The sequence below is a fragment of the Oncorhynchus masou genome, chromosome 14, assembly GCF_036934945.1.
Source record: "Oncorhynchus masou masou isolate Uvic2021 chromosome 14, UVic_Omas_1.1, whole genome shotgun sequence".
NCBI classification, from domain to species: domain Eukaryota; kingdom Metazoa; phylum Chordata; class Actinopteri; order Salmoniformes; family Salmonidae; genus Oncorhynchus; species Oncorhynchus masou.
This window is the reverse complement of record NC_088225.1, coordinates 14,785,178-14,812,677: the sequence shown is the minus strand read 5'-3', so window position 1 is coordinate 14,812,677 and position 27,500 is coordinate 14,785,178. Positions and strand designations below refer to the sequence as shown.

Sequence of the window (27,500 nt, the reverse complement as noted above, 5' to 3'; positions counted from 1 at the left end):
GGAGAAGAGTACTTTTTACCCATATAGACTGAAGAGTACTTTTTACCCCATAGACTGAGAAGGGAAGAGTACTTTTTACCCATAGAGACTGAGAAGGAGAAGAGTACTTTTTACCCATATAGACTGAGAAGGAGAAGAGTACTTTTTACCCATATAGACTGAGAAAGGGAAGAGTACTTTTTACCCATATAGACTGAGAAGGAGAAGAGTACTTTTTACCCATATAGACTGAGAAGGAGAAGAGTACTTTTTACCCATATAGACTGAGAAGGAGAAGAGTACTTTTTACCCATATAGACTGAGAAGGAGAAGAGTACTTTTTACCCATATAGACTGAGAAGGAGAAGAGTACTTTTTACCCATATAGACTGAGAAGGAGAAGAGTACTTTTTACCCATATAGACTGAGAAGGAGAAGAGTACTTTTTACCCATATAGACTGAGAAGGAGAAGAGTACTTTTTACCCATATAGACTGAGAAGGAGAAGAGTACTTTTTACCCATATAGACTGAGAAGGAGAAGAGTACTTTTTACCCATATAGACTGAGAAGGAGAAGAGTACTTTTTACCCATATAGACTGAGAAGGAGAAGAGTACTTTTTACCCATATAGACTGAGAAGGGGAAGAGTACTTTTTACCCATATAGACTGAGAAGGAGAAGAGTACTTTTTACTTTTTAATTTTATTTTTATTTAACTAGGCAAGTCAGTTAAGAACAAATTCTTATTTTCAATGACGGCCTAGGAACAATGGGATAACTGCCTGTTCAGGGGCAGAATGACAGATTTGTACCTTGTCAGCTCAGGGGTTTGAACTTGCAACCTTCCGGTTACTAGTCCAACGCTCTAACCCATAGAGACAGAAGGGGAAGAGTACTTTTTACCCATAGAGACTGAGAAGGGGAGTTCACTGGATGAACAGACAGAGGGCTAAGGGAGAGTGGGACAGAACAGTGGTACTGTTGAGACACCCAGCCACTAAAACAGACGTAGCCACAGGCTCCAAAACAGAAGCCCCTGACAGGAGTCCTGCAATACACCCTTCAAAATAACATCTCACCACAGCATGAGACAGGAGAGAAAAGGCCCAACAGGCAGCCTGCCAATCCCCAAGGATGCCCAGAAGCTAGCTGTCCTGAATCTCTCTGTGTCTCGGTCTCTCTCTTTCCCCCTCTCTTTATCATCCGACCTCCAACCCTTTCTTTTTCTCTATTTCAGTCATCCACCTTGTCCCAGAGTATTGAGGGCTGCCATGCTGCTCTCAGCCTGCCGATACAGTCAGCCTGTGTTCACGGAGGCTTGGCAGGTAAGCCGGGGGAAGAAGGATGTCTTAGACACCGACCTCCCCTCCCTCCCCACGGTGTGATTGGCCCCACTGGCAGAGACCAATCTGTCCAGGTAATCACAGCAGACTTTTCCCTCCTCTGCACCAACCATGGTTCCATCTAGACTGGGCTCATTCTAATGGGTCAGGGAACACAGACTGAGAGCAGACTTCTCTGAGCTACACAGCTGGGCTCTCAGTCTACCCATGCAGTCCACGTACTGACTGTCCTCATACACAGGTAGCCAATAGCTGTTCAGCCACTGTTTTGTTACTGCTTCAAATTGTGCTTTAGAAAATCACTCATCTGTTTACAGAAAATCATCTGCAAAATAATATTCTAGCTATATTGACTTTCATGTCTTGTAGTAAGTTCAGAATGTTTTTCAGTTAGTCAGTACCTACTGTAAATCAAGAGTGTGCATTCTCTATTGCTATTTCACAACATACCAACCTGAGCCATTAATAATTGAAGAAACAAAATATATGAACAGAGCCTGGCATTCAGGCTGAAATTGATGGGTGGCCCACGTCAGGGAAAATGGATGGCTTGATGTTCTCTAAACATTTAGGAAGGGCCAGCCTATACCTGACGCGCCAGTCCCGCCCCCAGTTTAAGGGGTTATGGAACGGAAATGTGAAGTCTGGACGGCGGTCGGCCAAGAAAAGACACCATAGAAATAACACCAGGATTGATCTTCAGGAACCAATAAAAAAATGTACTTAAACATAAGAGAGAAAGATAGCTGCAAACAAGGGCAATGCTTGGAAAATTGCCCTAAATTGATGGCACTATTGTTCCAGGGAATGCAATGCAGTAAGATATGAGAGAAAGGATGAGGAATCACAGAGAAATAGACTTTACTGGATCTATCTTGTTGTGGACAAATAAAGCAGGCCACCATAGTGTATTACAGAATATGAGTTTGGTTATTAGACAGCTTTTAATACAACTGAGATACTCAATGTTGTCTGAGAATATGTTCACATGGCTAAAAACTGTGATCAGCATTCTCTTTTAGACTAACCTCAATCAAAGCGCTGAGGCACTGAGTCAGAGCTGTAGAAACTTTAGACACCGAATACTAACATGGCACATGCATTACCTCAAACGTTTCTGTTCAACTTCTTCTTCCCTAAAAATGATTTACCAGACTCATCCGGAATTCTCCTTCTCAATAAACAGGAAGGTCAGGCTTTTCAGATGGAAGCGAAGGAAACACATCCCTGGTTTTTAAATGAGAAGCCACACTCTGGAGCATGACTTTCTAGCCGTCTGTCTGGTTACACTGTCTTAAAATGGTCACATGGAGCACAGGACAGAGATGGAGAGAATGTAGCCTGGGGTGCTGAAAGAGAAGAGAGAAAGAGACAGAGAGGGACATAGAAAAGCAAACACATACAATGAGATGCCCTATTGACATCAAACAGAATGAGGCCCAGTAAATCAGGTATAGCGAGCTATTCAACATGAATAGCACACAGCATACAGGAAGTGCAGAGTGGCAGCAGTGACATGACAGCATCACTCTACTCCATGTCAATGGCTTCCTAAGAGATGTACATTTCAGACAACTCTGGAAAGTGGCACATGGTATGGAATCATCCCTTGACTTCAGGAAATAATCTTCACCATCTCTCCCATTTGAAATCAATGGCTCAGCTGTAAGCATGGCTGATACATTCAAATTCCTGAGGTCCATCATCTCCCACAACCTCAAGTGTGAGGACAACTCCACAGCAATCGCCAAGGCGGCACACCAGATGATGATTTAGATCAATCATGACCCAAACCTCCCACCACCTGGTTCATGATGATCTTCTCATTCATGGACTATGTACCCTGCACTATCATCCTAGCACCCTGCACTATCATCCTAGCACCCTGCACTATCATCCTAGCACCCTGCACTACCATCCTAGCACCATCATCCTAGCAACCTGCACTACCATCCTTGCACCCTCATCCTAGCACCATCATCTTAGCACCTTGCACTATCATCCTAGCACTATCATCCTAGCACCCTGCACTATCATCCCACCCTGCACTACCATCCTAGCACCCTGCACTACCATCGTAGCACTACCATCCTAGCACCCTGCACTACCATCCTAGCACCCTGCACTATCATCCTAGCACCCTGCACTATCATCCTAGCACCATCATCCTAGCACCCTGCACTATCATCCTAGCACTTTTGTTATTGACCAAATACTTATTTTCCACCATAATTTGCAAATAAATTCATTAAAAATCCTACAATGTGATTTTCTGGATGTTTTTCTTCTCATTTTGTCTGTCATAGTTGAAGTGTACCTATGATGAAAATTACAGGCCTCATCTTTTTAAGTGGGAGAACTTGCACAATTGGTGGCTGACGAAAAACTTTTTTGCCCCACTGTATATATAGTTTACTCTGTGCTTCTACATTGAGGCGGAGCTAGTTTGTCAGCCTGTATATTGTTTATTTTGGCAGCACCATTTCACCAAGTTAAATTCATGTACATGAAAATGTGTTTGGAAAATAAAATAAATAAATGTTTATCAACATATCTCTGTCATATCCAAGCTTTGGTCGACCCCAACTCAATGCGGATGGTTACCCGATCAAGAGAACGGAATTAGACTGTAAAGGGCACAAAGTTCAATAATTAACTGGCCAATGAGACTTGAGGAAGTGTGGCCCCGAGTAGGAGTTTGTGGACAACATGTGTCCCAGCAGGTCATTAGAGCGGAATGATATATTCAGCAAACATCCTCCTGGTAACAACAGACAGCACACTTCCTGTTTTACCAACACTGACAACCCAGCAGGGAGCACAACAACCAAGCACTGCCAAGCAGGCCGCCTCTCAACCAAGCACTGTGGCCGCCACTACTGTATAACACAATACAGTCAAGGGCAATGGAACGACAAAAGGAAAAATTAATTAGACGGCTTTATGGAAATTAAAAGTTATGTAAATCACAGCCGACTGCAAGGCCTCGCCGCACAACCACAAGGCGGGCGAAGGAACGCAATACTGCATTTAAATGAGCAGGGAATAATAAACATGGAACAACCCAGTAGCCTGTACCACCTCGTTGACGCAAGGTCAAATAGTGTTTTAGAAAAGACATGGCAGAGGTTTAGGAACCTCTCACAGTAAAACCGCTGATCGCCATATCAGTTATAACTTATGCCTTTCTCCATTTCAGCAACACAACTGTAAAAGGTTGAGTAAAACGGAAGGAGTGACAGAGTGGCTGGTAAGACACTCACTGGCTGGAGAAGGGCTACGGTAGTATGGTTGTGTAGAGCACCGTTCCCCATGAACACACTGACATCCTATGGTGAATAAGGGTAACTTCAACGGTACCATCTGAAACAGTAGGCATCATTGTATTACACAAATGCTGAAAATAGGCAGTGCTTTATTGTTCAGTTTCAAAAAAATGGGAAACATTTCACTTCCCTTAAAAAATAAAGAATAATGGTATTGAAAGAAAGAAGAGGATGATGATGGTTTGCAAGACATCTCCATATGCATTTATTCATTCAGCAGATGCTCATATAGCAGATGTTCCACTTCCAGAGCAATCTTAATGTCACTAATTATAGATACAGATAAAAAAAATGTACATGTATATTTTAATAATATATTCCAGTGCTTTAAATGCAAGTACTAGAAGGTGCTCACAGGTAGGAACTCCAGTGTTCCTCCATATGGCATTAAGGACAGGCGATCCTTGTTCCATACAGTTCATAACACTTCTTTCATCCCAGTGGGTAAGGTTAAGTACTCATTGGCAGGGGTTGGTACAGCACTGGTTATTCTTTAAGGCAACAGGGCAGAAGTCAACAGTATCAGAAGTCAGTTAGATCCTATATGGGATCTCCATGTAGCAAAACTCAAACTCCTTCACCTCCTACTGGCTGGATGCTACCTTGATACGGTGGAGCTGGACTGTGATTGGCTAGAGGTGGTGGTGGCGGCACTCAGCTGGGAGAAGCCACTGTGACTGGACTCCAGACTGGTCATAGAGCCCCTAGACAGACAGACAGGCAGGCAGGCAGACAATAGATTAAATATCCATCAAACACCTTTTCTTAGAGCACTGCTTCCCTAAGAATCTTTATAAACACCCTTATAAATTAGCACAAATACATTTTCCCCACACAACTACACACTGCCTAAAAAACAAGCTGGCCTAAAACATTTACTCACTGACATGCAGCAGCCCTACACACTAAGCATCACCATAACAATACACTGCGTTATACAGTATAGTATAGTGAATGGTGACTGACCTGAAATCTTCGGAGCCCAGCACCTCGGTGTAAAACATGACCTTACACTTGTGGGAGGAGACCTGCAGGGAGGCCAGCACGTCATCCACCCGGGGCAGGCTGGAGGTAGAGCAGGCCGGCGAGCAGTGGAACCGCCATTGGAGGATGTAGAACCCGGGCCACCGCGTCACATGGGAGCCCTGGGGAGAGGAGGAGGGACAGGTGAGGTCAAAGGTCAGAGGCAGGCTATAGCTAATAGCACATTCAATATCTAAACAACAGACTTTATGTAATAGAAACCCATTAGAATTCCCTCACATGTAGGCAAATACTTTTGAAGGCGTTGCCCACTGCTGAATGACACCACATGGAAGGGACTGCAATGATTATTGAGCTACGCAAGGAGGAGGAATGATAGCCTACACATTGAAAGTCAGCTCCTTGCACATCTCCCTCTGTCCCTCTGGCTACTGGACCAGGCATTAGATTAGAAGAGGGAAACTACATGACTTAATCTAAATTCTCCTCCTTGGTGGACTTGTATGACATCTCTGTAAATGGTCTATTAGAGAAAATCATCTAGCAAAATGTAATAAAACACTTGAATATTTATCTTCTGTATTCACACAGCTTTGTCTGTTAGACTCACTGGCACGGGAAACTTTGTGGGATGGTACCAGTTGATAAAATGTTGCAAGTTTTCTAGTGAGAGTGTGAACTGAAGACAGACAGCCGGAGTAGACAGATGATGGGATTGAAAGACAACCTGAACCAACTTCCATGTGTTGCAATGTTTTTTTTGTCAGCTTTTAGAGAGAGATCTATAGATATAGAAATAAATAAAACACATCCAAAAGCAAGTAATTACCAGCTAACAGAAACACTGATCAGAGACACTACATAGGGATAATATGTAAGTCGCTCTGGATAAGAGCGTCTGCTAAATGACTTAAATGTAAATGTAAATGTAGGGATGAAGAGACCAGATATGAGCACAGCACAGAACTCCCATTGACATCAGTGGATGTTTCAGTTACACTCACATCTTAGGATTCAGCCCTAAGGTTGGTGGTTAGTCTCCGTAGTGTAGTGGTTATCACATTCGCCTCACACACAAAAGGTCCCCGGTTCGAAACCGGGCATTTTTTTTACCTGAACACTCTCTCCCTCCTTGCAGGTGAGTGCTGTCTCCACCATGCTGTAGTCTTGCCCCAGAATCCAGGATCTGTCAATCAGCTGCATGTTGTTGGTGGCTGGCGACACGATGCTGCCGTGGGCCCCCTGGACGTCCCTCTTGGGGGGCTGGGGCGCCCTCCTGGAGTGGTAGATGTTGAAGATGACATCCCCTTTACACACGTCAAAGTCCCAGGTGATCACAGAAGAGGGCTCTGAGATTTCGATCAGCAGCTGGAACAGGATCGGTAGTGAGTGAACACAGTAGGACAAAACTACAGACAAATGATCATTATGGGTTTTTACAGCTTTTTGCTGTAATGTTGTATTTCTCCACTAGAGGGAGCAACCTAACCCACTGTTTAAGTACAGTCAACTGAGAAGCTGGAAAACACATACTGTAGTTACTGTTTAGATCAGGTTACCTCATGTGGGGCCCCCTTGAAGACACTGGCAGTCTTGTAGATGGTGTCTGTCCACAGCCGCAGCTCCTCACTTTCCAGCGCCTCTGCTGTCCTGTACAGAGATTTGGGGACCATACCTCCTTCAGGGATCTCACACTGATATGACATGACAGAGGACACAAGAGACACAATCAGCCCCCAGTTCTATCAGCACACACAGCTAGGAAAATGTCTAATAAGATGACCCACAGTTAACTATATTATGTACTAGCAGCATTAGTCCATATGAATTCATATGCATGTAGAAGGGTACTGTCTACAACAGCCAGATGAGACTCCGGTCTGACAGACAGACTCACCAGGCAGTCTCCTCCCAGGAAGTCGGGGATGACCTCTCTATCGATGTAGTCCACCAGACCTCCAGGCCCCTGGTAGTCATTCGCAGCATACACCAGGAACTTCTTCCTGGTGTTCTCATCAATGAATGGACTGACCTGAGAACAGACACTCAGGGTCAACGGTAGTCTCATATGTTTTCTCTGCACATGCAATTGAATACAACTGAACATGATCAAGTTGGAGAGAGAGAGAGAGCGAAAGCACTGTACAATGTAATGTACACTGCAATGTGTGATGTTAAAGGCTCTCACCAGGGTCCAGAGCACAGGGAAGACCCGTGGAGCCCTCAGTATGAGCAGACATCCCAGGGTCTCTGGGTAGTTGGCCTCCACCACCTCTATGATCCTCAGCAGGGCTTTAACCCCCGGACGCCACAGGTGACGCATGTTTAACCCCTCCAGGTCCACCAGGCACGTCCAGCAGCTGACAGACACAGGAGGGAGGGTATCATTTCAATCATTTTAGTCAATAAGATTCTTGCTACGTAAGCTTAACGTTCTGAACATTCGATAAGTGTAGTCCACTTGTCATTCCAATCTCCTTTGCATTAGCGTAGCCTCTTCTGTAGCCTGTCAACTATGTGTCTATCTATCCCTGTTCTCTCCTCTCTGCACAGACCATACAAACGCTCCACACCGCGTGGCCGCGGCCACCCTAATCTGGTGGTCCCAGCGCGCACGACCCACGTGGAGTTCCAGGTCTCCGGTAGCCTCTGGAACTGCCGATCTGCGGCCAACAAGGCAGAGTTCATCTCAGCCTATGCCTCCCTCCAGTCCCTCGACTTCTTGGCACTGACGGAAACATGGATCACCACAGACAACACTGCTACTCCTACTGCTCTCTCTTCGTCCGCCCACGTGTTCTCGCACACCCCGGAGCTTCTGGTCAGCGGGGTGGTGGCACCGGGATCCTCATCTCTCCCAAGTGGTCATTCTCTCTTTCTCCCCTTACCCATCTGTCTATCGCCTCCTTTGAATTCCATGCTGTCACAGTTACCAGCCCTTTCAAGCTTAACATCCTTATCATTTATCGCCCTCCAGGTTCCCTCGGAGAGTTCATCAATGAGCTTGATGCCTTGATAAGCTCCTTTCCTGAGGACGGCTCACCTCTCACAGTCCTGGGCGACTTTAACCTCCCCACGTCTACCTTTGACTCATTCCTCTCTGCCTCCTTCTTTCCACTCCTCTCCTCTTTTGACCTCACCCTCTCACCTTCCCCCTACTCACAAGGCAGGCAATACGCTCGACCTCATCTTTACTAGATGCTGTTCTTCCACTAACCTCATTGCAACTCCCTCCAAGTCTCCGACCACTACCTTGTATCCTTTTCCCTCTCGCTCTCATCCAACACTTCCCACACTGCCCCTACTCGGATGGTATCGCGCCGTCCCAACCTTCGCTCTCTCTCCCCGCTACTCTCTCCTCTTCCATCCTATCATCTCTTCCCTCTGTTCATACCTTCTCCAACCTATCTCCTGATTCTGCCTCCTCAACCCTCCTCTCTTCCCTTTCTGCATCCTTTGACTCTCTATGTCCCCTATCCTCCAGGCCGGCTCGGTCCTCCCCTCCCGCTCCGTGGCTCGACGACTCACTGCGAGCTCACAGAACAGTGCTCCGGGCAGCCGAGCGGAAATGGAGGAAAACTCGCCTCCCTGCGGACCTGGCATCCTTTCACTCCCTCCTCTCTACATTTTCCTCCTCTGTCTCTGCTGCTAAAGCCACTTTCTTCCACTCTAAATTCCAAGCATCTGCCTCTAACCCTAGGAAGCTCTTTGCCTCCTCCCCCTCCCCCCCCCTCCTCCCTCTCTGCAGATGACTTCGTCAACCATTTTGAAAAGAAGGTCGACGACATCCGATCCTCGTTTGCTAAGTCAAACGACACCGCTGGTTCTGCTCACACTGCCCTACCCTGTGCTCTGACCAATTTCTCCCCTCTCTCTCCAGATGAAATCTCGCTTCTTGTGACGGCCGGCCGCCCAACAACCTGCCCGCTTGACCCTATCCCCTCCTCTCTTCTCCAGACCATTTCCGGAGACCTTCTCCCTTACCTCACCTCGCTCATCAACTCATCCCTGACCGCTGGCTACGTCCCTTCCGTCTTCAAGAGAGCGAGAGTTGCACCCCTTCTGAAAAAACCTACACTCGATCCCTCCGATGTCAACAACTACAGACCAGTATCCCTTCTTTCTTTTCTCTCCAAAACTCTTGAACGTGCCGTCCTTGGCCAGCTCTCCCGCTATCTCTCTCAGAATGACCTTCTTGATCCAAATCAGTCAGGTTTCAAGACTAGTCATTCAACTGAGACTGCTCCTCTGTATCACGGAGGCGCTCCGCACTGCTAAAGCTAACTCTCTCTCCTCTGCTCTCATCCTTCTAGACCTATCGGCTGCCTTCGACACTGAACCATCAGATCCTCCTCTCCACCCTCTCCGAGTTGGGCATCTCCGGTGCGGCCCACGCTTGGATTGCGTCCTACCTGACAGGTCGCTCCTACCAGGTGGCGTGGCGAGAATCTGTCTCCTCGCCACGCGCTCTCACCACTGGTGTCCCCCAGGGCTCTGTTCTAGGCCCTCTCCTATTCTCGCTATACACCAAGTCACTTGGCTCTGTCATAACCTCACATGGTCTCTCCTATCATTGCTATGCAGACGACACACAATTAATCTTCTCCTTTCCCCCTTCTGATGACCAGGTGGCGAATCGCATCTCTGCATGTCTGGCAGACATATCAGTGTGGATGACGGATCACCACCTCAAGCTGAACCTCGGCAAGACGGAGCTGCTCTTCCTCCCGGGGAAGGACTGCCCGTTCCATGATCTCGCCATCACGGTTGACAACTCCATTGTTTCCTCCTCCCAGAGCGCTAAGAACCTTGGCGTGATCCTGGACAACACCCTGTCGTTCTCAACTAACATCAAGGCGGTGGCCCGTTCCTGTAGGTTCATGCTCTACAACATCCGCAGAGTACGCCCCTGCCTCACACAGGAAGCGGCGCAGGTCCTAATCCAGGCACTTGTCATCTCCCGTCTGGATTACTGCAACTCGCTGTTGGCTGGGCTCCCTGCCTGTGCCATTAAACCCCTACAACTCATCCAGAACGCCGCAGCCCGTCTGGTGTTCAACCTTCCCAAGTTCTCTCACGTCACCCCGCTCCTCCGCTCTCTCCACTGGCTTCAGTTGAAGCTCGCATCCGCTACAAGACCATGGTGCTTGCCTACGGAGCTGTGAGGGGAACGGCACCGCAGTACCTCCAGGCTCTGATCAGGCCCTACACCCAAACAAGGGCACTGCGTTCATCCACCTCTGGCCTGCTCGCCTCCCTACCACTGAGGAAGTACAGTTCCCGCTCAGCCCAGTCAAAACTGTTCGCTGCTCTGGCCCCCCAATGGTGGAACAAACTCCCTCACGACGCCAGGACAGCGGAGTCAATCACCACCTTCCGGAGACACCTGAAACCCCACCTCTTCAAGGAATACCTAGGATAGGATAAAGCAATCCTTCTCACCCCCCTTAAATGATTTAGATGCACTATTGTAAAGTGGCTGTTCCACTGATGTCAGAATTTGTAAGTCGCTCTGGATAAGAGCGTCTGCTAAATGACTTAAATGTAAATGTATAGGACATACTGAATACATACTGTATTCAGGGATGAGAGACATATGAGGAGTGAGTGTGAAATGGGAGCTACCTGATGGGTCGGCCAAAGACTCTGGTATTCTCTTCACAACGCCTCAGACCTTCCTCGTTGATGGACAGGACCTGGGAGAGTGAAGAGGTGAGAGGTTAGGGGAAGAGAGAGCATTTGCGTATAGTATGTGTTTATGTGTGTGTTTATACCCAGCATCTGGGTGTGTGTGTGTGTGTGTGTGTGTCATACTCACTTGTCTCAGAAGGGACTCCTCGCCCAAGGCGCGTACTAAACCCTTGGTATCCATTTGACCGAGTCGCAGAATATACAGAGGGCGTCCATCTATAGACAGACATGGACACAAACACGTGTTAAAGCTACGAAGGATCAGTAATGATCATGACATTAAAACAGACGCAGACAGTATTCAGTTAAATCAACAGAGAAACAGAGTCAGATTGTGTTGCTACAGTGTATCCATTTACAACTCACATTAAAGTCATTCATGTAAATATAGGTGTTTTACGACCAGCTGTATTTGCTTTTAGGTGGGGGTTATTGTTATTATGGTTACTATGGGCCACTTCCTGGTCCTAGATGTCCGATTGGCTATCAGCTAAATGGAGATAATGGGTCCTTTCCTCTGCCCAGACGTTTCTGACACATGCCAGATCTTACAATGCCTGGACGGGTATTTTACGTCTCTGCTAACCACATCATATGGTATAGCAATCTGTCAGTTGCTGATACATGCCAGATCTTACAATGCCTGGACAGGTATTTTACGTCTCTGCTAACCACATCATATGGTATAGCAATCTGTCAGTTGCTGATACAGCAGGAGAACGCGACCAACAGCTGCCCGTCTGACTCATGCCCACAGACTGGGAGATTTCCCTTGACACAGTAGGCAGGTTTCCATTGACCCAGGTTTATACAAATATAAAAACCTTGTGGCAGTGTAATGGAAACAGCAGCTGTAGGAGAAATGTTCTAAAGATCAACAACATTGTATCATCTGTTGGACAGGGGTGGATTTTTATTTTGTCCAACATTCTTTATTGCGACAAAGGATGGAAACGGTGCTTTCGAATAAATAAATGATTGCCCAATCATTTTGACAGTTCGCAGGTCATGTGACATCATCATGTAACCATAAAGCTCCACTCCACATGTAATTCTAAATGCCTACTGCTTGCTAAATCAAAATGTTCAACTATACAAATAATGTTTCTTTGCAGGACAAGGATTGCCCTGACTTTCAAGAATGCCTGAATTGCTTTGCCTTGCTTTTCTGGTTGTTTCACCATCCAACTATTACTGAGCTAGATGAGTGCAAGTTTCACCATGGCACAGTCCGTGGCAAACATCGGCACATGAGAAATGTCATTTCTTGCATTCTATCCATGCTGACTTTTGCAAGCTACCTGAGACATGAAACGGATCGGTGGGAGTGGGCATACAGGCTTATTAATGCAAAATTTGCCAAAATGGATAATGAAAACACTTCAATCACTTAACTTTGTGTTCAACACTTGGTTTTTGCAAAAAAATCATTTTATTTTTAGGTGTGACGTCATTACATCCAGCTGTTTTTATCAACACAAAACAGTTCAACAGAAATGCACCGTAGCAGGCAATTGTTCCAACTATTTTTTATGCAAAATGTTTAAAAAAATACAGCTCGTGATTTCACTTCCAGAGAAGCAACCAGACATTACAGTTAGTTATTACCAATACATATAAGAGCTGGGATACATTCACTAGAAACCAAGCGGAAGAAATCATTGTGAAACTGGTGGTGCAGTACTTCCTGAATTTGTGCAATAAGTAAACTACTTTCACATTTCAAAATATATTTTCATCTTCTGTCTGTGCCCGTTGAACACAACCCTGCCGTTAAACCCCTATCCTGCTCCGAGAGGTACATACCTCTGTCGTGGTGGTGCCAGCCCCCGGTGTAGTAATCGTGTAGCAGCTGAGGTCTCTCCCAGGAGTCCAGCAGGAAGTCCACCTGGTGCTGCTTCCTCCAGGAGAGCGACTGACACAGGATCTCCCGGGCCTTCTCCAGGTTAAAGTCCCGGGCCCGCAGGAAACGCAGCACGTGCTGGTCCTTAGGGATCTAAGGGAGGGAGAGGAGATTGTATTTATTCAGATGTTGTGGTGTGTGAGAGTCGGATGTGAGTTTTACTTACATCTATGTTCTTTGGATTCAAGTTTTGCTCTTGCTTGCAGCTATTTGAGTCAGAGTTTGAGTGTTAGGTGTGTTCATACACGTGTCCAACCTTGCCCTTGTGGGTCTCCTGCAGCCACTGGCGTAGTCTTATAAGACAGCTCTCCTGCAGCGGCGTCAGGTCTCCTAGGTAACGCCTGATGTAGTCTGCATCCAACTTGTCTGCAATCGAAACACAGACATTCAATTCACACACATACCCAAATGCATATTCACAGTCTACCAGCCCAATGCAGCCAAGGCAAGGCCAGAATGTTTGCTTTCAGAGCCAGTGGATTGGGACTTCAGCCATAACAGATCCCTCAGATTGTGTGTGTTTATTATTGTGTTGATTCGGACCCGGAACACTGACCATCTGGGGAGCCAGCCGGTAGATCTGTGGGACTGGCAGTGGGTGGGGGGACCTGAGGGGGCTCCAGCGGGGGACGTGGGTCACGCCCTCATCCTCCAACTCCTTCAGGTAATACTCTATGATCTCTTTGCCCTGGAGGACAGAGCACATGACTGCATAAGGACAGTACAGATAGCGAGTGTAATGAGCAAACACTGTGAGCAAATACTGCAGGTTTGTTTAGACACGCGCCTGGCCGCATACGAGCACAGCCCATTGTGTGACAACGCTGAGCAGGATGTATGGCCCAACAAGCAAATGTCAGACGATCCTGGTTAACACACTCAGTTTACACAGAGCTGCCAGACTGGATCACAGAAGGCCTGGAAATAGACTGCACAAGCATGCTCATGTAACACTGGGTCTATATGGGGGAGCAGCATGCTGGATGATGGTATATCCTATAGCCTCATCCATCCCCCACACTGACATGCATACTGTACTCACATGCTCACAGACTAACACATGAACACACCTTTTTAATACTGTTGGCATATTGCTTCATGGCTAGCTTCTCGGCTGCGTTCTCAAAGCCAAAGAAGGACTTGATGTCTAGACTGGCTGTCTGCTCGAAACACGTCCACTCCTCATTCTCTGGGTGAACCTGTGGAGGAAGCACAACTCATCACAAAACAGACACCAAATGGATGAACCTTTTACACTGGTGGGAATTGGCCTATATGGATAGGGCTAAATTGAAATGTTTCTTACATATGAATATGAAAAGCATAAGCGTGAGCATGGTAGCAATTGAAAGGGAACAGTTTGGAGAATATGGGAAAATTGTTAGGCCACAAACATTACACATTTACTATATTTTTCGGCACATTTGTTGATCAAATCTGTAAATACTCTGGATACATTCAGTAACATGATGAGACTATTCCTGGAAAATGTGGGTTGGTGCAACATAAGAGGAAAAAAGTGACAAGGGTTTGAGTGAGAGGGCTAACTGACGTCTCCAAGCAGCCACACACCTCTCCACAGTGTGCAGTCCCTACGTAACTTCCATGCACTTAAGACTCAAATAACAGTCCCCAACTGAGGCGCTTTATTTTGGCTCTCTTGTAGTTGTTATGTAAGGAACACAACCCTGCATTCCTACAATCACAATGACTGTTGTTGCTTACACAATTCAAAATGACCCATTATAAATCGCAATCTGGGTCAGATGGGCATCGATTGAAAGCTTGTTCTATTGCCATCATGACAAGCTAAGTTATAAAATAGGATTGTACAGTGTTCGGCTTTCACAGGGTAATTCCAAGAAACAGATGGTAATTTTGGTGCACATAGAAAGGATTGCATTAATGTACACGTTCCACTGAGACAAACACCGTCTCATTCTGTTCAGAACAACCAGGGTATGATGCCATGTCATCTGGTAACTGTACATCAAACATAGTGATCATAAACTCTGACACTGTATATGACATGACTTTTACAATTTGGAAATGTGATGTGCACATTCGGACTCACGTGTGTTTGGCTTGTATGACATCAAAGCGGTATTTATTACCATCTTCAACGTCTCATCCTTAAAAATACACAGAGTCCTCTTAATTTACAGCATTTTCCTCACTCAGGCAACTAAAAATTTGCACAAGTTGTCCAATTATCAGGAGGGATGGGGGCAACTTCCTGTCTCATGCTGTGCTCAAGTTCAAAACCCATTCTGAGCTGTGAAGTTCAGAGCCTGAGCTCTGTCATTAATAGGCGCTTATCAGTCCCCAAAGCTGACTTATTCAACCTATATATGGGTACAAGTGGAAAGGCTTACAAACCCTGTTGCAGTGATAAGAGAGTATGGCTGCATTTACACAGGCAGCTCAAATCTAATATATTATAAATCACTAATAGCCTTCACACATTTAAGAAAATAAAGAGCGTCAAACACACACAACTACTATATTTTGCTAGTCTTTTGACCAATCAGATCAGCTCTGAAAAAGATCTCATGTGCAAAGACCTGATATGATTGGTCAAAAGACCAATGAGTGTACAAAAGATCAGAATTAGTCTGCCTGTGTAAAACGCAGCCCATGTAACCGATGATTATTATAGTTGTGGGGCACACCGTGTAGTTGCAGATCTCATGGACGATGACTCTGTTGGAGAAGGTCTCGTTGACGACCTCGATGTGCAGCGCCCTCTCCCTGCGGTCCAGAGTGTTCTTATGGATGAAGTACAGGTAGTCCACACCAGCCATCTAGACACACACAGTAGACCACGGTCAATCAACTCTGGACAACACTACCACAACAACACAACATCAACACCCCTACCAGGATATTCAGGTCTGAGGGGAAATAATCACTAATAGCATTCACATTAGAAAATAAGAGAATCAAACAGACACTATTATACATTGCTAACTTGAGTAGCTTCACTGTTCAAGAGAAAAGGTTAAAGGTAAGATACCCTTTTGAACAGCCGGGGGGCGTCTGCCTCCACCTTACAGCGCCTCTCAATGAACACAGTGGCTCCGTCATCACTGTGCTCCTCCTTCACCACCTCACTGTCCACAAAGATGGGGATCAGGGGGCAGTTTGGAAACCTCCGCACATAGGCCTAATGGGAGAGAGGGAAGGAGGAAGAAAATATGCAATATTACTCACATGATGAAAACAAAACGCAATCCATGACATACAGTGAAAGTATTTTCTGGGTTATAATCACTTTGATAAAAAAAAAAGGCCACTGTTACTGTTTTTGATTCCATGGCGAAGCAGCAGAGGTGGGGGGAGTTGCGCATCAAGGTAAAATAAATTGCATTACAAGCTGTTGTTCTATCACACCTGCAATTACGTCTGACAGAAAAACAGCCTGCGTTGTTTGCAGAAACGTCTTCGTTGTTGTAATATTGCAAACGGACGTGGCAGTTTCACCATTAAGCAGTCATCTGGCAAGGACAGGGTCTTTTATACAAGAATGACTGTAGAGTCTGAATGGTTTGAGCTACAAACTATTAAAAGCTATATATGAAAAGCTGAGACTCAAACATGTTTCGCCCTATGATTCTCGAAAGCTGCACAAGAGTCGAAGGTAAAGGGTTCTTCTACATAGCAGATCCCAGTACATTTATTTTATTTAACCTTTATTTAACTTGGCAAGTCAGTTAAGAACAAATTCTTATTTACAATGACTGCCTCCACTGGCCTAACCCGGCCAACGCTGGGCCAATTGTGCGCCGCCCTATGGGACTCCCAATCACGGCCAGATGTGATACAGCCTGGAATCGAACCAGGGTCTGTAGTGACGCCTCCAGCACTCCAACAGTGCCTTAGACTGCTGCGCCACCCGGCAGCCCAGTGTCTACATAATGTCTATAAACTGTAATAAGTTCACAGTGTTGCTGTCCAACTCCAGACTCCACACAGTTGTCAGTGACCTGTTGGATAATCATTTAAGTGCGCAAAGAAATGCTGGACGTACATCAAATTCATTTGATCAGGTGTTTGTTTTGGCGGACCAACGATGAAATTGGGGACTTTGGATCAGTCTCTGTCCAGCCGTCTGTACGTACGTTAGACACACGTGATCTCGACAGCATTGGCCCGATGTTGACTAAACTTGGGTGAATGATGCGGCATTTACAATGCATCTTTCGTGGAGGACAACATGTTTACTGTTGCTTTGTTATTGACATTTGTCAATAAAACTCATGAATGCAACTGTTTATTTAAAATTGTTTAGTGTTCCACTTGTATCCCTGGTTGTCCTAAAAAGAAAATGGTCAAATACTTGACTGCGAGGCTGGACATGATTCAAAGGACATGCAGATAAATGAAAGTCAGATAAACAAAAAGCTGATTTTTGCTGGAATCTGATAGGGTGAAAACCAAATTAGCACAATGGTGCAGAGTACACAGAGATCAATCTGCTGACACACACATAAAACACCCACCCTGTTCAGAGTCACTATCTAGGTTTCCATCCAATTGGCGACAGATTTTCATGCAATTATTAGAATAGAACATTTCCCACCAGTGGTGTTTCCACCAAACTGACTTGCGGATAAAAATCAGTGTGTGATGACATGGTGCACAAAACATGTATTTTTGCTTAAGTTTTAATGTACCAAATAAAAATCTAAAGTTCAATGGGTTTCCATGGCATTTTCTACTCTGGCTATAGTTTTGTCACAAAAACTGTCCAATTGGCAGGAGGGATGGGGGCAATTTATTAAATAGAAAATGTGCCAACTCTGGTCATGACACGTGCGCTCTAGCCAACAGCTCACAGATACAGTGAGGGTCGTCTAGTCTACAGGATGAGTTTACTATGGATAAGACCGAGAATATTTATATTTGTCAAATGGCAGTCAAGCATCGATCATGTCACCAGAATAAGACCCTCAATATTTATTGGCGAGGAGCATCAAGTTATTCACTGTGCACTTTCACCACCCTGTGAAGTTCATCATAACTTATTTCATTTGTAGCCTAATAAACTGCATGGTTTCCCGAGTCGTAGTGGGAGGACCACATACTATAACATGGCGTGACTCCAATTTGCTGGTTATTTTATAAATATTTACGCATAAAAGGAATTGCCATTTCTCACATAATTAATTTCACCGATACAAAAAGATCCCAACAAACAAATGATCTGGAGGCATTTATAAAATTGGACCGGTACTTCCTATTTCCATCACAACATGGTTAATGACTTTAGTCTTTTTGGATCACACCAGCTTTGTTTGCAGTCTGATCGATAAAATGCCGAGGCACGAAGACATCATCCGTGAATATTGATTGAATAACATGACAGAAGGATATACATTTGACTACAGTTACACAACCAAGACATGTAACTACTATCTTCCAATGCTTGGGACCATAAGATACGGAGTTCATTTCCTTCTTCCCCATTACCAAGCCAAAACACTAAAGTAGTAGTGCATAAACCAAGAAGCTTACAGTTAGATAGTTGGGTGCATTGTCCATCGTGCCTGCATTCAGAAAACCAAACTGCCTCAGATGTTCTGAGCCTACATGGATATTCTAAATATTGAGGCCTAAATCTTGCTTTAGGATAGATAAAACATATCCATTATTTTGTGTCTGGATTTTGTTATTAGCCAACGATACTGGCTTCTTGTTAAGGCTCGGGCTGATTTCAAAGTTTTACTGGTAACCTACAATGCATTACATGGACTTGCTCCTACCCATTTGGTCCTGTTGTACATACCTAGATGTACGTGACATTCACAAGACACAGGCATCCTTATTGTTCATAGAAGTTCTAAGCAAACAGCTGGAGGCAGGGCTTTCTCCTATAGAGCTCCATTTTTATGGAACGGTCTACCGATCCATGTGAGAGACGCAGACTCGGTTTCAACCTTTAAGCCTTTACTGAACACTCATCTCTTCAGTAGGTCCCTATGATTGAGTGTAGTCTGGCCCAGGGGTGAGAAAGTGAACTGCAAGGCATTGGCGTGGTGAACCACCCTTGCTGTCTCCCCTCTCTCCAATGGGATTCTCTGCTTATATTGCGGGGGCTGAGTCACTGGCTTGCTCGTCTCCCATGCCGTCCCTAGGTAGGGTGCATTGTGCCAGGCTTTTTTACACTCTACCCTACTTGAGTAGGTTGAGTTACTAAAGTGATCTTCCTGTCCAGATCTTCCTGTTTTGCGCCCCCTCAGGCTCGGGCGGTGTGGGAGATCTTTGTGGGCTATACTCTGCCTTGTCTCAGGGTAATAAGTTAGTGGTCTGTTGATATACCTTTGGTGGTGTGGGGGTTGTGCTTTGACAAAGTGGGTGGGGTTATATCCTGCCTGGTTGGACCTGTCCAGGGGTAACTTTGGAGGCCTTCCGGGTGGCGCAGTGGTTAATGGCACTGTACTGCAGTGCCACCAGAGGTTCTGGGTTCGCGCACAGGCTCTGTCGTAACCGGCCTGATTCCAGGAGGTCCGTGGGGCAACGCATAATTGGCCTAGCGTCGTCCGGGTTAGGGAGGGTTTGGCCGGTAGGGATATCGTTGTCTGATCGCGCACCAGCGACTCCTGTGGCGGGCCGGGCACAGTGCGCGCTAACCAAGGTTGCCAGGTACACGGTGTTTCCTCCGACACATTGGTGCGGTTGGCTTCTGGGTTGGATGTGCGCTGTGTTAAGAAGCAGTGTGGCTTGGTTGGGTTGTGTATCGGAGGACGCATGACTTTCAACCTTCGTCTCTCCCGAGCCAGTACGGGAGTTGTAGCGATGAGACAAGATTGTAGCTACTAACAATTGGATACCACGAAATTGGGGAGAAAAAGGAGTAAAATTCAACAACAAAAAATAATATTAACTTTGGATGGGTGCCAGTGTCCCCTGACCCCCCCTGTCTCCAGTATCTATGATGTAATAGTCTATATGCCAGGAAGCTAGGGTCAGTCTGTCCTAACGGGTGTACTGTGTGATCTTAGCTATGATCCCTCTAAAGCCTCCCCAAAATCAACCACACCTCAAAACAAGATATGGTATCAACAGCAAGCTGAAATGAGCCATTTACGATTCCCCACATGGCAGCTTGTCATTCTTGCTAACAAATCTGGCCATCCAGAATCACAACAACACGCTGACTTCTGCCCCACGGAAGCACGCACATCGTTTTCGTGACGTTGACAGCTAACCTATCTATGGAACCCTGACCTGTTCACCAGATGTGCCATCTTGTCGTGCTGCTGATCCAGTTTCTGCTGCTCTGCCTGCGGCTATGGAACCATGACTTATTCACTTGTCATGCTACCTTGAACTGGACCTGCTGTTTCCATCTTCTCTCTCCAACACCGGCCACCCCTCAGAGCCTGGTTCCTCTCTAGGTTTCTTCCCAGGTTCCAATCTTTCCTGGGAGTTTTTCCTAGCCACTGTGCTACATCTGCATTGCTTGATCTTTGGGGTTTTATTTTTATTCATTCCTTTACACTTGTAAAAGGTGTAAACGGTAGTTGTGAAATTGTTAGATTGTATGTTAGATATTGCATGGTCGGAACTAGAAGCACAAGCATTTCGCTACACGCGCATTAACATCTACTAACCATGTGAAGGTGACCAATAAAATGTTATTTGATTTTGATTTGAATATGAAAAACAAATCTGTTTACATAAACGTTCCCGAGAATGGAGGAATGTTGTCAGTGATAAGCGGTAAACCAACATGCCAGGTTTGGTGTGATGATGGTGTCAGGACAGGAGTGATACTGTAATGGCGGTCAGTGGGCCAAACCAAGGATCAGTTAGTGGGATAGTCAGTCAGAGGACAGAGGAAGCCTCTAGTCTGGCTAGGCCCTCTATCTAGTGTGAACTGCTGTCATTAGAACAGGCTTTTTACAAACAGGCAGCCCCGCAACCTTTAAATCAACTGACAATCTTTGAAGTGCCTTTGATTCACGCTGACAGTGTGTGAATGGAAGTAGAACAAAACATTCCCAGACATTTAACAGATGTTGCCGAGACTAGAACTGAGATAAGAACTGCTGGGTGTCAAAGGTTGGGTTTTTTGGTATTTGGTGAAGCAGAGCCACGGCTGCAGTTAAAGAGAAAGAGAAAGAACAGAGCACCTGACTTCCACTGTAATCAGGTTGCGTAACACAGGACACTTACAAAATAAACAATTTCAGTGTTTTTAACAAACTAAGCTTTTGTTCAGTAATGACCTTTTCCAGCGCTGGCCTTCTTATTATACAATGTAACTTGCTTCTGACTTAATAGATAACCCCAAAGAACAGGAAGTGGCACAGCGTCTCAGAAAGAGCAGAAACAAGGTAAACAGATGCCAAGAGCTTAAATTCAAGAGTTTAGAAAATAAAAGTGGATATACATTTTAAGATATAATGATTGCATTTTAATGGATTTTGGGCCAAGCTATTCACCTTAAAACACAGTTAGGCCGTGCACTGAACAGATGTGGTGGTTGATATGATATAAACAACCCTTCATACAGTGTGTTTTGTCTGAGTGAAATTGTACTAAGCCACAACTTCCCCCCACCTCGGATGGAGTAGTCTTATCAGCCCTAACAGGGCAGACCAGCTGTGGCGGTAGGCCAAGCAGCAGACGGGCCCAAGCACAGCGAGGAGAGGCCTAATGACACCCAGGGCCTAGTTCTGAGAGCAGCCAGTCAAACACAGCTAAGCAGGAAGTCACAGTGGGAGCAGCAGACACAGACAGTACTATACAACTAGGCCCAGGGGAGAGACGAGAGAAGATAAAAATTAGAGAAGAAATGATATGGAGGAGGAGCGGCGACTGGAGTACTGCTTGTTCTGTGTCACAAGCCAGAATGCACCCCATATTGGCCATCTGGGTGGCGCAGTGGTCGAACGATTAATCGGAATGGCCGATTAATTAGGGCCGATTTCAAGTTTTCATAACAATCGGAAATCGGTAATTTTGGACGCCGATTTGGCCGATTATTTAACTAGGCAAGTCAGTTAAGAGCACATTCTTATTTTCAATGACGGCCTAGGTACAGTGGGTTAACTGCCCTTTTCAGGGGAAGAACGACAGATTTTTACCTTGTCAGCGCGGGGATTCAATCTTGCAACCTTACCTAGTCCACCGATCTAACCACCTGCCTCACGAGGAGCCTGCCTGTTACTCGAATGCAGTAAGAAGCCAAGGTAAGTTGCTAGCTAGCATTAAACTTATCTTATAAAACACAAATCAATCAATCATAATCACTAGTTAACTACACATGGTTGATGATATTACTAGCGTGTCCTGCGTTGCATATGATCGATGCTGTGCGCATTCGCGAAAAAGGACTGTCGTTGCTCCAACATGTACCTAAGTATAAACATCAATGCCTTTCTTAAAATCAATACACAGAAGTATATATTTTTAAACCTGCATATTTAGCTAAAGGAAATCCAGGTTAGCAGGAAATATTAACCAGGTGAAATTGTCACTTCTCTTGCGTTCATTGCACGCAGAGTCAGGGTATATGCAACAGTTTGGGCCGCAAGGCTCGTTGCAAACTAATTTGTCAGAATTTTACGTAATCATGACATAACATTGAAAGTTGTGCAATGTAACAGGAATATTTAGACTTGGAACGGTTCCGTATTTCACTGAAAGAATAAACGTTTTGTTTTCGAGATGATCGTTTCCGGATTCAACCATATTAATGACCGAAGGCTCGTATTTCTGTGTGTTATTATGTTATAATTAAGTGTATGATTTGATATTTGATAGAGCAGTCTGAGTGGTGGTAGGCACCAGCAAGCTCGTAAGCATTCATTCAAACAGCACTTTCATGCATTTTGCCAGCAGCTCTTCACTGTGCTTCAAGCATTGCAGTGTTTATGACTTCAAGCCTATCAACTCCCGAGATTAGGCTGGTGTAACCGATGTGAAATAGCTAGCTAGTTAGCCGGGTGCGCGCTAATAGAGTTTCAAACGTCACTCGCTCTGGGTCTTGGAGTAGTTGTTCCCCTTGCTCTGCATGGGTAACGCTGTTTCGAGGGTGGCTGTTGTCGATGTGTTCCTGGTTCGAGCCCAGGTAGGAGCGAGGAAAGGGACGGAAGCTATACTGTTACACTGGCAATACTAAAGTGCCTATAAGAACATCCAATATTCAAAGGTTAATGAAATACAAATGGGAAAGAGAGAAATAGTCCTATAATTCCTACAACCTAAAACTTCTTACCTGGGAATATTGAAGACTCATGTTAAAAGGAACCACCAGCTTTCATATGTTCTCATGTTCTGAGCAAGGAACTTAAACGTTAGCTTTCTTACATGGCACATATTGCACTTTTACTTTCTTCTCCAATGCTTTGTTTTTGCGTTATTTAATCCAAAATGAACATGTTTCATTATTTATTTGAGGCTAAATTAATTTTATTGATGTAAAATATTAAGTTAAAAGTAGTGGTCATTCAGTATTGTTGTAATTGTCATAATTTTTTTTTTTTTTTTTTTTTTTTTTTTTTTTACAATTGTCCGATTAATCGCCATCGGCTTTTTTTGGTCCTCCAATAATTGGTATCGGCGTTGAAAAATCATAATCGGTCGACCTCTAGTCTAGGGCAGTGCTAGCTGTGTCACCAGAGACCCTGGGTTCGAACCCAGGCTCTGTCAGAGCCGGACGCGGATGCACAATTGGCCCAGCATCGTCCGGGTTAGGGAGGGTTTGGCCGGTAGGGAATCCTTGTCTCATCGCACACTAGCGACTCCTGTGGCGAGCAGGGCACGTACGGGCTCGGGAGAGACAAAGGTTGAAAACCATGCGTCCTCAGAAACACAACCCAACCAAGCCGCATTGCTTCTTAACACAGTGCGCATCCAACCCAGAAGCCAGCCGCACCAATGTGCTTTTCTTTCAAAAACAACGACATTTCTAAGTGACCCCAACTTTGGAACAGTAGTGTATGTATGTATGTATGTATGTACAGTGGGGCAAAACAAGTATTTAGTCAGCCACCATTTGTGCAAGTTCTCCCACTTAAAAAGATGAGAGGCCTGTAATTTTCATCATAGGTACACTTCAACTATGACAGACAAAACGAGAAAAAAAAAAATCCAGAAAATCACAATGTAGGATTTTTAATGAATTTATTTGCAAATTATGGTGGAAAATAAGTATTTGGTCACCTACAAACAAGCAAGATTTCTGGCTCTCACAGACCTGTAACTTCTTCTTTAAGAGGCTCCTCTGTCCTCCACTCATTACCTGTATTAATGGCACCTGTTTGAACTTGTTATCAGTATAAAAGACACCTGTCCACAACCTCAAATAGCCACACTCCAAACTCCACTATGGCCAAGACCAAAGAGCTGTCAAAGGACACCAGAAACAAAATTGTAGACCTGCACCAGGCTGGGAAGACTGAATCTGCAATAGGTAAGCAGCTTGGTTTGAAGAAATCAACTGTGAGAGTAATTATTAGGAAATGGAAGACATACTGATAATCTCCCTCGATCTGGGGCTCCACGCAAGATCTCACCCCGTGGGGTCAAAATGATCACAAGAACGGTGAGCAAAAATCCCAGAACCACACGGGGGACCTAGTGAATGACCTGCAGAGAGCTGGGACAAAAGTAACAAAGCCTACCATCAGTAACACACTACGCCGCAGGGGACTCAAATCCTGCAGTGCCAGACGTGTCCCCCTGCTTAAGTCAGTACATGTCCAGGCCCGTCTGAAGTTTGCTAGAGAGCACTTGGATGATCCAGAAGAAGATTGGGAGAATGTCAACCAAAATATAACTTTTTGGTAAAAACTCAACTCGTCGTGTTTGGAGGACAAAGAATGCTGAGGTGCATCCAAAGAACACCATACCTACTGTGAAGCATGGGGGTGGAAACATCATGCTTTGGGGCCGTTTTTCTGCAAAGGGAACAGGACGACTGATCCGTGTAAAGGAAAGAATGAATGGGGCCATGTATCGTGAGATTTTGAGTGAAAACCTCCTTCCATCAGCAAGGGCATTGAAGATGAAACGTGGCTGGGTCTTTCAGCATGACAACAATCCCAAACACACCGCCCGGGCAACGAAGGAGTGGCTTCGTAAGAAGCATTTCAAGGTCCTGGAGTGGCCTAGCCAGTCTCCAGATCTCAACCCCATAGGAAATCTTTGGAGGGAATTGAAAGTCCGTGTTGCCCAGCAACAGCCCCAAAACATCACTGCTCTAGATGAGATCTGCATGGAGGAATGGGCCAAAATACCAGCAACAGTGTGTGAAAACCTTGTGAAGACTTACAGAAAACATTTGACCTCTGTCATTGCCAACAAAGGGTATATAACAAAATATTGAGATAAACTTTTGTTATTGACCAAATACTTATTTATTTTCTACCATAATTTGCAAATAAATTCCTTAAAAATCCTACAATGTGATTTTCTGGATTTTTTTTCTCTGTCATAGTTGAAGTGTACCTATGATGAAAATTACAGGCCTCTCATCTTTTTAAGTGGGAGAACTTGCACAATTGGTGGCTGACTAAATACTTTTTTGCCCCACTGTATGTATGTATGTATGTATGTATGTATGTATGTATGTATGTATGTATATGACATTGTGGATTGGTATATCTGCAGAACTACTACTGTACCAGTACATCTATGCAGTGGTGATCGGTGACTGAAATCAAGAATGATGTATATTACAGCAGGGCAGGTAGAAAAGCTAATATATGGTATTGCATTTAACAGAGAGCATCGCTTTCGTCAAGGTGCCTGCAAAAATACTAAAGGCAAAAAGTTACGAATTAAATCGTACTCTTACAGTTTGATACTCAATAAATATGGTAGTGTGTTATCTGCTGCCACGACTAATTAGGTTGGGTGAACAGAAATACTGCAGACTGTGTTCTGAAAACAAAAAAGGTGGATAAACAATGATCTCACCAACAAAACACTAGAATATGACATACAGTGCCACTGTAATACAGTGTATAGAGATATATTGTATGAGATGAGAGGTTTCTATGCAGCCAAACCACACTTTGTTCCTGCAGCACAAAACACTGGCAGTCTGACTGCATGGGTCCATTTTGCACATGAGCACTGCAACCTCTCACAAGCATCCCACACTACCCACCCACACATATATGCATAGACAAAGCAGCAGCCTAAACACACAAATGTACAGAACTTACCGCCATTATCAGCTCAAAGGGGTGTTTGTAGACCCTTACAGGTGACTGGTATTGTTGCACCATGGCTGTAGCTCAACCTCTGGAGCTCTGCCCTGAAATGCACAATAGACAAACCCTAGTGTTAGTTAGAGATCACTTGACACAGCACTGAAGAACAGGAACTAACAAAACATCCTCTGCACATCATAGGTTCACATCATCATGAAGCAAAGGTCAGAGGAATGGGATTTGTAAAGACAACAAAGAGAAATGCTGGATCATCAGCTCTAAAACCAACTAGACAGCTGGCTTGATGCAAAACGCTTGATTGTCCTCAATTGCAAAGGCACTATTCTTTAGGTCATAAACTGTAGTAGCTGATTTGATTGGTTAACATGCTGATATCAACGGTAATCACAGGATGATGACCATAATGATACAATCAGCTACTGAGCCAGAGAAAAGTGGCATCTATCATCATCTAGGCTGAGCCTACAAACTCACAGTGGCATTGTGTTATTTTCTTAGTCCATTTTATACAGTGAACAGCTGACGCAGATACAGTAGACTAGCTGTAACTTGGACTTCAAAATAAAGAGTGGTTTTGATGGCATAGATTTCTAGTTATAAAAACAAAAAATGCACAGGAGTACATTATCACACTTTCAGGAAATTCGCTTGTGCAATGACACGTTATTTCCACTAATTGAGTATATGCATAAATGTATTATAGATCATAACTATTACAATCCACAACACTAGCTTGCTTGTTTCTCGATACGTAAGCGTAAGTTATGTATGTCTCTTGATTGACAACTTCATTTTGATGACAGTCAAATCGTCAACAAAAAAATATTTAGAATGGTCGACATTTTCAGAGCGAATTCTACTCCCTCAGACATTTGCGAAATGACTAGGCCTTACACGGCGAAAAAATGTACCTACAACTTACCAGATAGATGATTTTCGGAGACAAGTCAAGTGAAGTTTGTCAGTAGACGATCTACTTATATTAAATCCATGGTACGCTCCAACAAATACGTAAATAAAGCGACTTTCTGAGACGGGTTTGACGTTGAATCCAAGGCAAGCGTCCGGCGTAGCTAACG

At 44.8% G+C, this 27,500-nt stretch overlaps 1 pseudogene; it reads right to left on the bottom strand.

Annotated features, from left to right (window-relative positions):
- Positions 1 to 4,825: 4,825 nt before the first annotated feature.
- Positions 4,826 to 27,500, bottom strand: LOC135554348 (SEC14-like protein 1; annotated as a pseudogene).